The 16,470-nt window shown below is 38.3% G+C and overlaps 1 protein-coding gene across 3 annotated transcripts in view; it reads left to right on the top strand.

Annotated features, from left to right (window-relative positions):
* The window catches only part of LOC126259405 (guanine nucleotide-binding protein subunit beta-5), a 179,679-nt gene that overhangs the window by 9,614 nt on the left and 153,595 nt on the right, over positions 1–16,470 (top strand). The window contains exon 2 of one of the 3 annotated variants that reach the window (XM_049956180.1): positions 12,954–13,201. The exons of the other annotated variants lie outside the window; for them this stretch is intronic. The gene's annotated coding sequence lies outside the window, so the exon portion shown is untranslated. The remainder of the gene's footprint in view (positions 1–12,953; positions 13,202–16,470) is intronic. 3 annotated transcript variants of the gene reach the window in all.

Raw genomic sequence — 16,470 nt, 5'->3', positions numbered from 1 at the left:
TCACCTGTAGGCAGTGGTGGGCAAACAACTGATGCTTGGCCAACCAGTCAGTCAGGCAAGTGAGTGCTTGTACCAAATGGGACAGTGTTGCAAGAGCCCGACATATGCAAAAATTTGGAGCATACCATCTGATCAAAAGTATCTGGACATCTATTAGTGTACATTAATATGGGATGTGTCTGCCCTTCAATTTTATGAAGACTTGAACTTTGTTGGGGACACTTTCAGTGAGGTCTCTGAATGTCTGTGGAGGAATGGCCGCCCACTCTTTCTCGAGAGTTGAAATCAGAGAAGGTAGGCATGTGGGACACTGGGGTCTGGAGTGAAATTGATGTTGTAACTCATCACAGAGGTGTTACATCGGGTTCGGGTCAGGACTCTGATTAGGCGGGTCCATTTCAGGGATGTTGTTGTCCTCAAACCACTGGCTCACTGCTGCTTTATGAAAGGGTGCATTTGTCATGCTGATGCAGTCAGTCATTCTCTCTGAGCAGTTCCTCTACTCTATGCAGTACACAGTGCTGTAAGAGGCGTTCATATTTTTCCACCTAAGGGGACCACATCCTGACTATGAAAAACACCCCCATACCATAACACTACCTCTTCTGTACTTCACTTTTTGCACTACACATGATGACAGGTAACATCCTACCAGGCATTCACTGAACTCAAACCCGTCCTTTCGATTTGCCACGGTATATAGTGTTGACTCCTCTCTCCAGATGATTCATTTCCAGTCATCCACTGTCCAGTGGCATTGCTCTGTATACCACCTTAAGTGTCACTCAGCATTGGCTACTGAATTGTGTGGGTTATGAGGAGCTGCACGACTATTGTACCCCATTCTTTTTAACTCATTACACACAGTCATTGTGCTGGCTGGACTCCTGGTAGCACTTTGGAAGTCACAGATGATTCCTTCTACTGATTTCATGTGGATACCTTTTGTACAGAAAAAAGAAATCACCATCACTGGACATTATCTGGGGGGGGGGGTGTTTTTTTGCATTTCCACTTCACAGCCAACCCTGATGAATTTGTCACTCAGATGACATCTGATGACTAGTCCACGTATGAAGCTACTGATCTCTTCTGACCACCTATTCTGCTGTTACTAATTCTCTAGTGGCAACACAATACTTTCCACCTCATTTTATACTAGTGGGTCTGCCTCTCATAACTTTCACTTATGGTGTAAAATAGATCTGATGACTCCTTGACATCAAGTTTTTGTTATGGTACATTCGTAATACAGTAGCACCCAAAAAGCCCATTGCCAGCTTGATCTCAGAAGTGGAGTATCTTGCGCATTAGGCACCCACGATTGAATGAACTAATGATGTCTTTCATGCATTTGACCATGAGGCAGTGCCTGGTCTGTAATATCTGCCACATGACATGCTAAACTAATCCATTCGCCATAGACATTCCACCAACACATCAGTTAGCTCTCACTTTCCTTTTGAGATATTTTATAAGTTTTTTTGTTGAAAATCTTATTTAGTGTACCAAAAGCTCTCTGGCTATTTTTATTCTTTTACTGTCCATATTGCTGTTGCATTCATTTGCCCTAAACACAAAAAAATCATCAACTGGTTCCAGGATATCATTGTTAATTTATACTCTCTTCTTTTTTATACACCACAAGAGAAAAAAAAAAATGCACCACAAAAGAATTATCCACTTGGGATGGAAACTGGTAGATATGATGTACATGTACAGACAAACAAATGATTACAATTTCAGAAAAACTGGATGATTTATTTAAGAGAAAGAACCTCACAGACTGAGCAAGCCAATAACACATTGACCCACCTATGGCCCTTATGCAAGCAGTCATTCGGCTTGGCATTAATTGATAGATTGTTGGATGTCCTCCTGAGGGATATTGTGCGAAATGCTGTCCAATCAGTGCGGAATCTCAAGCTGGTAGGAAGGCCCTGCCTGTAATGCTCCATATGTTCTCAGTTGAGAACAGGTCAGGCCAACATAGGATTCGGCAAGAATGAAGACATACAGTAGAAACTCTCGCTGTGTGGGGGTGAACTTCACCTGGCTGAAATGCAAGCCCAGGATGGCTTGCCATGAAGGGCAACAAAATGGAGTATAGAAAATCATCAACGTGCAGTTGTGCTGTCATGGTGCTGTGGATAACAATCAAAAGGATACTGCTTTGAAAAGAAATGGCATCCAAGACCATCACTTCTGGCTATTGGTCATATGGCAGATGACAATCAGGCACATCTTCATTAATTGTTGAGGCTCATTTCGAAGTGGGATGTGTCTACCCTGAAAGTTTGAGCACTATGCTTTACTTCCAACACAGCTCTTGATTTTCCACAAATAATTTTGCAATGTCTGCTGTATATACCCTACGCCATAGCAACTTTGTTGTGACAAATATAGTCCAATGCCTTTGGAAGGTCAAGGACCATATATCTAATTCTTCTTTGCTCACTTGCTGCTTTGCCTCTTTCAGAATATTTAAAATAGAATTTCCTAGTCTGTCTTATAACAATTTGCACTGTTTTATGTAAGACCGATCTGACGGTAACTGATCTATAATTTTCAGCATTTGATTGATCCCTGCCTCTATGAACAGACATGATTTTTAACACTACTTAAACCATAGTTAAACTTGTCAGTGATCTCATCCATAAATCCGAACAGTTTTTTTTTTACACTATATAGGTACCATTTAGACATTCATCGTTTGATTTTGTTTTTTCTTGTTTTAGCGAGTACATTTTTTTTTGCCATTTCTGATCAACTTTTCAGGGACTGGAATAAGCATTATGTCACACAGGAGTTGGCATTTGTGCTTTTTTGCAATTTAAGAGTTATCATTTACGAATTTTTTCATTTTCTAAGTATAACGTGCATAAAAATGTTGCTAATAATCTCAACATTGTACCTCCATTTCTTCCCTTCCTTCTTCAGTATTACACTGAAGCACCAAAGAAACTAATATAGGCATGCATATTAACATACAGTGATACGTAAACAGGCAGAACACAGCACTGTGGTCGGCAACACCTATATAATACAAGTTTCTGGCGCAGTTGTTACATCAGTTACTGGTGCTACAATAGCGAGTTATCGAGATTTAAGTGACTTTGAATGTGGTGTTATAGTTGGCGCATGTGTGATGGGACACAGGAACTCCAAGGTAGCAAAACCATTTCACAAGTGTACCATGAATCTCAGGAATCCAGTAAAACATCAAATCTTTGACATCGCTGCAGCCGGAAAAAGATCCAGCAAGAATGAAACCAACAGTGGCTGAAGAGAATTGTTCAGCGTGACAAAAGTGCACCCCTTCTGCAAATTGCTGCAGGTTTCAATGCCAGGCCATCAACAAGTGTCAGTGTGCGAACCATCAATGAAACAGCATCGATGTGGGCTTTCAGAGCTGAAGGCCCACTTGTGTACCCTTGATGACTGCATGACACAGAGCTTTACGCCTCACCTGGACTCATCAACATCGACATTGGAATTTTGGGACGGGAAACTTGTTGCCTGGTTGGACAAGTCTTGTTTCAAATTGTATCAAATGGGTGGACATGTACGGGTATGGAGACAACCTCATGAATCTATGGACCCTGCATGTCAGAAGGGGACTGTTGAAGCTGGTGGAGGATCTGTAATGGTGAGGGTCATTTGCAATTGGAGTGATATGGGATCCCTGATATGTTTAGATATGACTCTGACAGGTGACATGTACGTAAACATCCTGTCTGATCACCTGCATTCATTCATGTCCATTGTGTATTCCGATGGACTTGGTCAATTCCAACAGGACAGTGCAACACCCCACACACCCAGAATTGCTACAGAGTGGTTCCAGGAACACTCTTCTGAGTTTAAACACTTCTGCTGGCACCAAACTCCGCAGATATGAACATTATTGAACATATCTGGGATGCCTTGCAACATGCTGTTCAGAAGAGATCTCCACTCCCTCGTACTCTTATGAATTTGTGGACAGCCCTGCAGGATTCATGGTGTCAGTTCCCTCCAGCACTACTTCAGACTTTAGTCAAGTTCATGTCATGTCGTGTTGTGGCACTAGTGCGTACTTGCAGGCCACCTACATGATATTAGGCAGGTGTAACAGTTTCTTTGGCTCTTCAGTGTAAATGGCCATGTCTCTTTTACAGGAATCTTTCCTGTTGGTTTTGTATGAGACCATAGATTCTTTGAGATATTGTTTGAAACTTCAGCTAACTAGTGAAGAATACAGGAAAAGAACATGCTTTGACCACTTTTTGAAAAAATGAGTTATGTAGTCTATGAGTTGTGGAATTCTGTGTTGTTTAATAATGTTAATTGACCAGTTTGATAATATGAATACTCCACGATGTACAACCAGTTTTAAATTAGGCATGCAGGGAAAGAATGTGCTAATGTCTCTTGTTACAGGAAATAAATGTGCTTTGTTCAATTTCTGTATCAAGTTTTAGATTTCTTGTGGGTTGCCAATCAATATTAGAGCAAGTAACAGAGAATTTTCCTTTATTGTGAATTGTTGTACTAGTAAAAACTGTTGCTATAGTTTGAGACATTCTGTTTAGTAATTCAGTAGCTGTAAGCGATTCATTTCAGTTATAATTGTTCATTATTTACACCTAATGACAAGTACTTCGTCTGAGGATAAAAGATGGAGATCTTCAGATTCTAACAATGTTAGAAAAGGGAACTAGGAGAAGACAGCAACTGTAAGTTAGTGTTTGATGAAGTAAGTGCTGAACAAAGATCCAATATTATAAGAAAATTTAATTATTTGGAAGACTGGAATGAATGATCGTTGCATCTGACAGACCTCATTACAATACCTTCAGTTTGTAGAAGGCAATCAAGGCAGAACGATGATGCACAGCTTCGAGGGTGTAGTTTGAACTACAGAGTGAGAATGAAATGTGACGCCATTACGTATGAAGTTCCTATGGAGAAAAGCCTTCGTGACAGTGTTTGGAATAGCAAGGTGATGATTAATGACAATTAAAAGATTCATGAAGTTGTGTGTCTCCCCTCGTGATGGAAGGGGTAAGCATGGAAATAGGCCATAGAAAGTTAAGGAAGAAGGAGAAAAGGCAGTTTATAATCATACTGATTCATTTTAGGGTAGATTAAGTCATTGCAGTAATGACAAAACCAGGATATTTGATCTCCCAAAGGAACTTTCAGTGAAAAATAAAATACACAAAATGTTCCAGGAAAAATACCCAAAATGTGACATTTCATGTCAGATGTATAGAACAATAATCAGCATCCAATTCAATGTAGTGCACACAATCTGTGATAAGTGCTGAATGCAAGAGTATTTGAAAATTTAGGTAATGATATGAAGAAACAACCCTGGAAAGAAATTAATAAGATCACCATTGACCACAAGATTCACAAAGTCAAAGCTGAAACATTTTATTCCAGAAAGAGAAATACGTGTTTAAGTAGGCAAAATTCTAATGAAACCGAAGCAATCTGTGTGGACTACCACAAAACTTTGTACTTACCAAGTACCACCATAATTATCTCTATTACAAAAGGCAGTTGTTTACTCTATAAAAATTCATCATCAGCTGTCAAATGGGATTCTGTTGTTCTACACCTTTTTTTTTTTTTTTTTTTTTTTTTTAAATCTCTGTGCGACAGAATTGTTGGACAATTTAATTTCTTATGATTCACGTTCAGGCCAGAATAAGAATTACACTGTTCCAAGTTATCTTAATTATCCTGTGAGTGAACTAAAACTTCTGAAGACAGTGAAAGTAACTTTTCTTATTGGAGGACACTTTCGTGGAGTGTGGTAAGAATATAATTTATAATATAAAAGCAGCTGTAGAAGTACCGATGGGTTAGGTACGAATAGTGGTTAAAGCTCAATGGAGACCTAAACCTTTTGATGTTGCGATAGCCAATCAAAATTTTATAAAAAATTGTTAATCATTTCTGCAAAAGAAATATTTGAGAAATTGCTAAAAAGACCCTTCGGTGGGGTAGTAAAAAAAAAACTGCTCCACCTCATTCAACACTGAGAAACTTATAATGGAGCTTTGATTTCATTGGTGGTGAGAGCTTCACAGCAACTTCAAGATCAGCAGCCTGGAGAATACATCTCCTGCTTACTAAGGTAAAATATAAAAATTAAGTAAAATATTATTTTAGAGTAATTTTATGTAATAATAATATTAATAATAATAATAATAATAATAATTTGTTCTTTCAGGCCCTCTGGCAATATCAAAAGAAGAAAAGTATCAGGACCTCCATGTTTTGAAGGAGTGTTGTTTTCAAGAAGCTAGTGTGTTTTACACATACCTTTTACACTAGGCTGAAAAGTGCATGTTGGGACATATTACATGTTGTTAAAATAGCAAAGATAAATTATTTAAAAAGAAATATGTTTAATGTTTCAAATATTGTTTTTCATTAAAAAATATTGTGACAAATAACATTCAACAAAAATTAGTTTTACTTGCAATATTTTCTACAATGCTACATAAGAGCAGCTAGTTTTTCCCTTGTAGTCCATGACATTACTTCAAATATTGTGCCAGTAAAACTGCAATTTCGATGTTTAAGGTATCAGCTTATATTAAATATTATGTATATAATACGATCCTCCAAATGACGTTAGTATTTATTAATTTTAACCATTACTACCCATGAAATTTGATTTCAATCTTTAAAATTGCTCTCCTGAACAGTATGATTATGTGCTCTTCAAGTAAGTTGTGGAAGAAGCTGGATTTTGTTTTTCTTGTTGGTATACTATATACTTTCTTCTTCTTTCTCTAAATTGTGGAAATGCCTTGGATTCTCTTGATCTCTCTCTTTCTATGTAATTTTTAGTTCTTCCCTTGGCTTTATATTATATTTCTTACTATTCGTTTTCTATTATTCTCTGTAGTTACAATTCTTTGTTCAATAGGGAAGGCATAATTTATTTGATACAGAAACCACAATTTTCTGATATTAATGCCAGAACAGCCAAGGGTAATCCCAACTTCGTCTGTAGAGTCTTCTTCTTGAATTGCATCCCAACTGTCAATCACCCAGAGTAATTTTATGTTGATGGCATGTATGTATTCTTGCAAAGGTGATTCAGAAACAATTTCAGTGATTCCTTTGAATTAGACATGTAATGCTGAATGGGAGAGAAACCCTCAGTTCTTACTGGGTGAGACATAGGGTTTTCCAACAAGAGAAAAACCACCTCTTAACTGAAAGGTATTTTAAGGCAATCTAATAATGAAAGCATTCACAAAAGAGACAGACAGACCTCCACATGCTTCGATGATTATTGGAGCAGACATGGAGTCAGTCTGGTGCAATTTTATTTAGAGCTCATCTTGGTAAAGTTACCAATGAGTAAAAGTGATAAATGGTGAGTGCCTGAAGCATTATCACACATTATTACAGCCACTCAATCTTTATTCTATTTAGCGGCTGCAGAACTCTTGTCATTTCATGATGCTAATTTTAAATTTAAGCCCATCTCAGCCGTATACAGTTTAACACTGTGTAACTCTCTTTCTCCTCTGAGTCTTGATATGCTTCAAAAAAACGACAGCTCCTATGCAATACGTTGCTAGCTTCTTGCCAACCTGCACTTACTAGGTGGTTTTCTAACATTCCATACCTCAGTCAGCTAAAACGGAACCATTGCAGGATCACTTTGTTCTCTGTCTGCCTGTCCGTCCGACTGACTGTTGAAAACACTTTTCCTCAGGAACAGGTAGGCATATCAAGTTGACATTTATGTCACATACTGGGGCCTATGGTCCCTTGGTGGTGTAAAACATTGAAGCTTGTAAATCAGTGCAATCAAAAGATACATCAAATATTTTAATACTCATGACTCACTCATCAAAACCTGTGGGGTATTCCCTTTGGCCTAGGACCATGACATTTGGTGAGAAGCAAGGTTTCACAGTATAACCAAAGGAAAAAATTCAAAAACTGTAAATTTGTAATCAAATCAAATCATCTGCTATCAGCCGGTCTGTTAACATGTCTTTTTTTCGGGAACGAGTGGACATTTCAAGTTGTGATTCATGTCACTTGCTAAGGTCTATGGTCCCTTGGCAGTATAATAAATGTTAGCTTCTATCTCATTGCAGTGAAAATGTATGGCCATTAACATCACATAATTTGGTGCAGTCAAACGCACTCATCAAAATCTATAGGGTACTTCTTGTTGATTTAGTATCAGGAAATTTGGGAAGAAGCAAGGGTTCACAGTACAAGTAAAGAAAAAATCAAAAAACCATAAATTTGTAAATATACAAGGGCTATTCAGAAAGTAGGGAATGTTTCCGTGTGACGCCACTAGGCGCGCCCAGATCACATATATTATGGTATGTGCATGCTCGGCAGCTCAGTTGGCATCCATCCGTGACAGCGGGAATGTCTCTGCGCGTCTGGTTTTTTCGATATTCGAATTTGAAATGTGCGCTGCAATCGAAAATCCCGTCAGTTCAGAGGTGCGGTCTGTGATACGGTTTTTGTTGGCAAAAAACCTAAAACCCATAGAAATTTATTGTGAACTGTGCAAAGTGTATGGTAACAACGTAATGAGTGAATGTTTCGTCTGGAAATGGTGCATTCGGTAACAAAATGGCCAACCAACGTTCATGATGAAGAGAAAAGTGGATGCCCGAGCATTCTGAGTGACGATCTTGTCGCTAAAGTTGATGAAACGATTCGTGAAAACCGTCACTTCACAATAACGGAGCTTTTGCTTTCTTTTCCACAAGTTTCACAGACTTTGTTGTTTGAAATTGTCACTCAAAAGCTAGGTTACCACAAATTTTGTGCACGATGGGTGTCCAAAATGCTTACAGAGTACCATAAAGAACAGCGAATGGGGGCAACGTTGACATTTCTGGAGACCTACCACAAACATGGTGATTCATTACTGGACCGAATTGTAACTGGTGACGAGACGTGGGTGAAATAAGTTGATTGCGAGACAAAATTACAGTCAATGGAGTAGGGGCACACAAGGTCCTCCCAAAAACCAAGAAAATGTTTGCAAACCTTGTCAGCAAGGAAGTTGATGGTGACAGTGTTTTGGGATAGGCAATGTGTGCATATTGGTTTTCTCAAATGTGAAGCAACCATAAATTCTGCCCAGTACTGTCAAACTTTGTGCAGCCCTAGAAGAGCAGTTCAAAACAAACGCCAAGGAAAGCTGATGTCCAAAATTTTGTTTTTTCATGACGATGCCTGGCCTCACACTGCAAACTGCACTAAAGAACTCCTTGCACCAAGCAACTTCTACCTGTTTCCCAAGATGAAGAACTGGCTTGCAACACAGCACTTTGATGATGACGCAGAACTCCAGGTGGGCAAGACTCACTGGCTGAAGTCTCAGGCGGCAGAATTTTATGACGAAGGTCTTTCAAAGCTTGTCCACTGCTATGATAAGTTCCTCGATGTGTTTGGTGACTGTGGAAAAGTAGTATGTCAGTTGCTCTTTTAGATGTATGTAATAAAATGTATTTCTTGTACTTAGTTTTTTAATGCCAAAATGTTCCCTACTTTCTGAATAGCCCTCGTATCACACAAAAATATTTCTTTTCTCATTTTTTATCCGACATCAAACTTGCAATTAAAACAATCAGTAGTTCTGCATTTGGGCTGGCTGGGTCACAGTGGTAAAAGTCAAGCGTAAGGCGAGGAATGACTTTATTACTCATATGATGCGTTTCAGAATGAATCCATCATCAGATTTCCAGGAGCGATTACTGCATGTGGATAAGGCATTTCACATACACCTTTAAATGCCATATCTTCAAGCAGTTCACTCCTAAATGGGTCAGGTGTGCACGAAATGTCAGAGGCTGCCACCCAGGTAGCTAACAGTGTGGGGTGTACGCAAGGGTTTCATAGATTGTGCAAGTCTCCATCCACTCCAGATAACAATAGCAACGCAGAAGTATCACTGTAAGGTCGAAAGAAATGTGTCCCACAGGTGAGGATATTAAAATACTAATTGCAAACTGCGAAAGCATTCACAACAAAATGCCAGAGTTTGAAGTGCTCATGAAAAATGGTGAACCTCACATAATACTAGGTACAGAAAACTAATTGAAACATAAAATTGTTAGCAGTGAGTTTGTTCAGGAAAATCTAAGTGTATATCGCAAGGATAGGCAAATGGGAAATGGAGGCGGTGTATTTGTCACCACCGATAGAAATTCCAGCCGCATGTGAGATTGTTTGGGTAAGACTCAGTATCAGGGGTAGGAATCAAATGGTAATTGGATCCTTCTATGGAAATATATTGGATCTAATGGCAACAAATTGACCTGACCTTTTTGAGGATGTCCACTTAGAAATTGGTATCAGTGATTGTGATTGGGTTGTGGCAACAATGATTACCAAAGTACAAAGAACAACTAAACCGGGCATAAATATATATATGTTTAGTAAATTGGATAAAAAATCGGTACTGTCATATCTCAGTGAGGAACTTTAAACTTTCAGCACAGGACAGAAGCATGTAGAGAAACTATGGCTCAAGTTTAAAAGAATAGTTGACCACATACTGGATAGATATGTACCCAGCAGGACAGTCCATAATGGGAGGGAACCTCTATGGTATACATCACTTTAAGGAAACTTCTAAAGAAACAGTGATTACTGCATAATACCTGTAAAACAAAGAATAATGCTATAGGTAGCCATATGCTGAATAAAATGCATCAAGAGAGCAGTGCATGATGCCTTCGATAACTACCGTAGCGGGGTATCGTCAACTGAGCTTTCACAGAAACCAAAGAATTTCTGGTCACATGTAAAGTGTAGCACCTAAGTTACTGTCCAGTCCCTAGCGAACGGGGCAGCAGCTGAAATTGAGGGCGGCTGAAATGGTTAACTGAGTTTTCAAATGTTCCTTTACAGAGGAAAACTCAGGAGAACTGCCCTAGTTTAATCCTTGTACCACTGAAAAGATGAATGAAATAAATTTAGTGTCAGTGGTGTCGAGAAACAGCTGAAATCATTAAAACTGAACTAAGTTCCAGGCCTCAATGAAATCCCTGTCAGATTCTGTACTGAATTTGTGGCTGATTTAGCCCTCTTCTAACTATAATCTATTGTAGATCCCTCGAACAACAAACAGTGCCCAATTCTTGGAAAAAAGCACAGGTTACACCAATCTACAAGAAACATAGCAGAAGTGATGCAAAGTACTACCACTCAGTATCCTTGTCGTCGAGTAGAACATATTCTGAGCTCAAACATAATGAGGCTTGTTGAATCGAATGACCTTCTCCATGCCAACCAGCAAGGATTCCGAAAACTTAATTCATGTGAAACCTAACTTGCACTTTTCTAACTTGCACTTTTCTCACGTGATATACTGAAAGCTTTGGATCAAGGCACTCAGGTAGATGCACTATTTCTTGATTTCCAAAATTCATTTGACTCAGTACCATACCAATGCTTATTGGGAAAAGTACAGTACGGGGTATCAAGTGAAATTTGTTACAGGATTGAAGATTTTTGGGAGGATGTGGCATGTTATCTTGAATGGAGTGTCATTGTCAGATATAGAATTAACTTTGAATGTAACCCATGTAAGTGGTTTGGGACCCTTGCTGTTCATGGTGTATATTAATGGCCTTGCAGTCAATATTAATAGTAGCGTCAGGCTTTTTGCAGATGATGTAGTTATTTTTAATGAATCTCTCTGAAGGAAGCTGCATAAATATTCAGTCAGGTCTTGATGAGGTTTCATAGTTGTGCAGAGACTGGTAGCTTGCTTTAAATGTCCAGAAATGTAAAACTGTGCACTTCACATAAAAGAGGTATTCTCTGATTAGAATATCAATGAGTCACAGTTGGAATCGGCTAACTCGTACAGATACCTGGGTGTAATACTTTGTAGGGATATGAAATGGAATCATCACATAATCCCAGTTGTGGGTAAAGCAGGTGGTAGACTTTGATTTATTGGTAGAATACTGGGGAAGTGCAGAGTGCAGTCAATTTACAAAGGAGGTTGCTTAAAAGTCACTCATGTGAGCAATCTTAGGATGTTGCTCTAGTATGTGGGACCTGTACCGAATAGGACTAACATGGGATATTGAACATATATAGAGAAGGGCAGCATAAATGTCACAGGTTTGTTTAATCCATGGGAGAGTGTCAGAGAGATACTGAAGGAACTAAACTGGAAGATTCTTGAAGATAGACATAAACTATCCTGAGAAAGTTTGTTAACAAAGTTTCAAGAACTGGCTTTAAATGATGGCTCAAGGAATATATTACAACTTCTATGTATTGTTCACATAGGGGTCATGAGGATAAGATTAAAATAATTACTGCATGCACAGATGCCTTCAATGATTTTTCCCATGCACCATACACGAATGGAATGGGAAGAAACCCTAACAACTGGTATGATGGGATGTACCTTCTGCCACACACATCACAGTATAAATGTAAGGTAGAGAACCCTCAGTGTGTGAGCCCTACTCTCACCTGAACTTTTTTTCCCCCCTCCATAAAATGCACAGACCTCTGTTGAACTGCTGATGAAACTTGGCGTGTACTGCTTGATCTATTCTCATGAAAGTCTGTTGCTTCAGTCTTCACCCCCCCCCCCCCCAAGCCCACAATATCAAATGTGGATTGTTCTGCAAATGTATCAGAATTTTTTTCTGTTTGTTCTCCAGTCATTGACGGTTAAAGCTGATATTTTATACACATTAGCAATGGCTCAGTTTCATGCCTTTATAGTATGTTTTTTTTCTTTTAATTGTTTTGTTGCTTTTAATTTTTAAGTAAAATCGCAATGCATGTCAATTTGAATACTTTGATTTCCTTGGACATAAAACTTTGTAGGACACTGAATGGTGGTCATCAACTAAAACTGGTATACAAAACAACAGTGAAGCTGATGTTGTGAAATTCTTATGTGTTGACTTTAACATTTGCAGGAAGACAGTAGTTGGGAGCACTCTTTGTGCAGCAGGAGAGAATAGTTTCTCCAAATGTAAATGTCATTGAGGGCTGTTATCTGTATAATAAGAACAAGAATGAGAATGGCAATGCATCCTTTAATACCAATACAGCTGGCAGATCAACTCGTGTAAAAGTAGAACCCTGCTTGTGTCGTGTAAACCTTGGATGACTGTTAGGGGACTCTAAATCTCGAAGAGAGGAAAAAAGGAAAAAAAAAAGTTAGGTAAGCAGAAACCAAACTCGCACATTCTAACTTCAGATAGTCAGAAACTCTGATAATTTTTGTTTGGATAGGTGGAGTTGTGCTGTTGTAACCTGTATTCCCTGTATTTATTTTCTGATGAATTTCTCTCAATTCTTCTGACAACAGTAAAAATTATAATTTGGTTACAAGTTTTTGGTTTAGTTAACTTACCTACAAAAAACATTTTGCTCTGAGTTGTGTCTAGCAATTCAACTATTCTAACGTTCTGACGACTTAAAGTGTGAGTGTGGATCGGTTATATCGGCTTATTCCCCCGAACCACCTTCCACTTCTTTACGAGGTGACTTACTTGGAATTTGCAGCCACTCTTCTTTACTGAATAGCCGGCTGCTGGAAACCCTCTTGACTTCTTCTCCATCAAATAACTGTAGGTAAAGGAATTTTTAGACTCCTTCTACGTATTAAATAAGTAGACATACAAAGTTTACTTTTCGTCAGCTAACAATGCATTTGACCTCCATACACAATAAAAATCTCATTTCCACATGAATATGTAACTTCCTGCAAGTCTCTCGTCGGACGTTAGAAACAAATTGAGTTACAGTTAAAAGAAAGTTGGCTTGGATACCATGACCTTTCTTAACATGAATCATAAAATGAGTCTTGCCTCTAACAAGGTTGTGTCAAGAATCTACAAGAGTACTTTTTCAACTGTTCTTGTTTTAATAACAATAGTCGGTGACACAATAAGCGCAGAGCTGCATATAAACTCCATGGTTCTTCCTTACACACTCACTAAAACATCTATGGATTGCCCAACAGGTACTTGTTGGTGTCGTCCGACCGCTGCATCTAATTTCTTCCTGCGACTGATTTTAAACCTGCACACACAAACATGTGATGTGCAGTAGGTAGGATTCTACCATCCCACACTCATATCCAGAATATCATGTGTTAGAGATGGTAGAATGTTGAGTGGTTCTAGAATTTACACAGAAATTCTTGTATCACTACACTATTTGACCATAATTATTTGAGGTTACTGTATATATCTTTTGCATGTTATCTCTGCTCTGAGGTTTATTTGAAATTACATTGTGTGTTATGTATATGCTGTCTGATAAAATCTTGTTGGACTATGTACTCTCATATAAGATTGCATCTATTAGGTCATGAAAACTGTTTGTGTGGTAATTGTCATTCATGGTTTTAAATTTAGATCACTTATCATTACTGTGTATGGGGATTCCTCAGTGGCTTTCTGTTAAAACATGTCTAACTTAATAAGTAAACCGTATACAGGATTTAGTAATTGATATGGACCTAATGTCAGGCTTTCGCTGCCTTAAATTTTAACTGCATTGCTGCTGCCGCTTGAAAAGCATTTTTAAATTGTTTTGCACTGCACATGGGATTCTGTCTTGATTGTGCTGCCTAGAAATATTGTGACTACCCCATCTTAGAGGCTTGTGGAATTGCGTTGATCTTGTATAGTTCAAACATTTGTTTCATTTTCTTGTAGTAAGTATTCGGTCATAATTAAACTGTCATAACACTGTAATCATCAGAATTTGTATCTTTTGTAATGATCTTGATACATACATTTTTGTTATCAAATCATCAACATCTATGGTAATTTCTTCCCTCCTTGTGTTTAGCACAAAAAGAGCTCTTCCGTCAGTATGGCTCTGTGACTATGACCACAGTACGAGGTCTCCTTTGTGCTTAATTTCCAAGTGCTTTCTGGTGCTTGAATGTCCTCCAGATGTGGTGGAAGTACTACATCTACATACATACTCTACAAATCACTATGAAGTGGGTGGCAGAGGGTACTTCTCATTATATCTTTTATTTGCGTTTCTTCCATTTCATGCTAAGAATGGCTGCATAAATGCATATGTGTGAGCTGTAATTAATCTAAACTTGTCTTTTGGGTATCTACAGGAGTGATATGTAGGAGGATGTTTTATATTCTTAGATTCCACATATAATACAGGTTATTGAAACTTTGCAGGTAGACAATTATGGCATAACAGATGGCTGTTGTGACACTTCTGTCATTTCAGGTTTTCCGGCATTTGATCATTTATGTTTGCCCTTCTCCGTATACATTCAGTATCCCATATTAGTCCTCTTTTGATATGGGTCCTGTATGCCTCAGCAATATTCTAAGATGAGATGCACAAATGATTGTAGGCAGACTCCTTAGTTGACTGATTTCATTATTCTAGTATCCTATCAATTAGCCATTCTGCCACTGATCATTCCAATTTCATATCCCCATAAATTGTTACACATGGCTATTTGTATGAGTTGACTGTTTATAATAGTGGCTCATTGATATTGTAGTCATTATATACTATGTTACTTTGTTGTGTGAACATTTAAAGTGAGTTGCAAATCTGTTCTCTTCTAGTTAAGGGAATTTCTAGCTTTCAGCTTTGCTACCATTTTGTTTATATATGGCCCAAAATGACACTGGAATAACTTAAAATGTACATTGGCATGCACCCTATCCCTCCCTGGACTTGTCACCTACTGTGCTCATTGTTACTCCTCAACTTCCTTTGTGAATTCTTCACGTAGAGCCTCAAAGTCTGCAGCATGACTAAGGCCTGTATTTTGTTTGAGGGTGTTAATAAGATGGAACTCTCCTATTTTTCCAGGACTTGAGGGTCTACACTGGACTCAAATTTAAACTATTTGGCAACAGTTCTTTTTTCTTCTTGTCGGTCCCTTTTATCTTGAGTCTCTTGATTATGGCAGATATATGTTGTGGTATCCTTCTATGCCCACTTTTATCAGTTACTTTCTTCCATTAATGTCTGATAGCTGACACACACATTTTTTAAAATATAGAATTCCTTCTCCCAGTCCTTTTAGTGCTTCCCAGTTAGCAACCCCTCCACATTCCAGTTCCTATGTAGTTCTTCTCTGACAGTCACAAATCTTTCTTTCCTGTTGTAAGGTACTGAGTAGGTGGACACCAGGAAGTATTTTTTACCGAAAAAATTAGACAGTTCTCAAAAGATGAGTTTATCCCAGATAGCTGGCTGTTTACATAGCACCCTCATTTGGTAATAACTCCAATGTTGTGGCTTTGGATGCAAAGCTGTGGCAATAACATCTCAGAAATGCCACTTTCAACAATCAGATTGAATTGAGACATTACAAACTCCAGTTGAATTTTGATTATCTGAATTGTCACCAGTAGCTGCTTGGATGAGATTCACGTTAATGTAGCAACTGTATAATATTCAAATAGTACTACTCTGGTAATTTTATAA

Source organism: Schistocerca nitens, chromosome 5, assembly GCF_023898315.1.
Source record: "Schistocerca nitens isolate TAMUIC-IGC-003100 chromosome 5, iqSchNite1.1, whole genome shotgun sequence".
Lineage (NCBI taxonomy): Eukaryota > Metazoa > Arthropoda > Insecta > Orthoptera > Acrididae > Schistocerca > Schistocerca nitens.
This window is presented reverse-complemented; position numbering and strand designations above follow the sequence as displayed.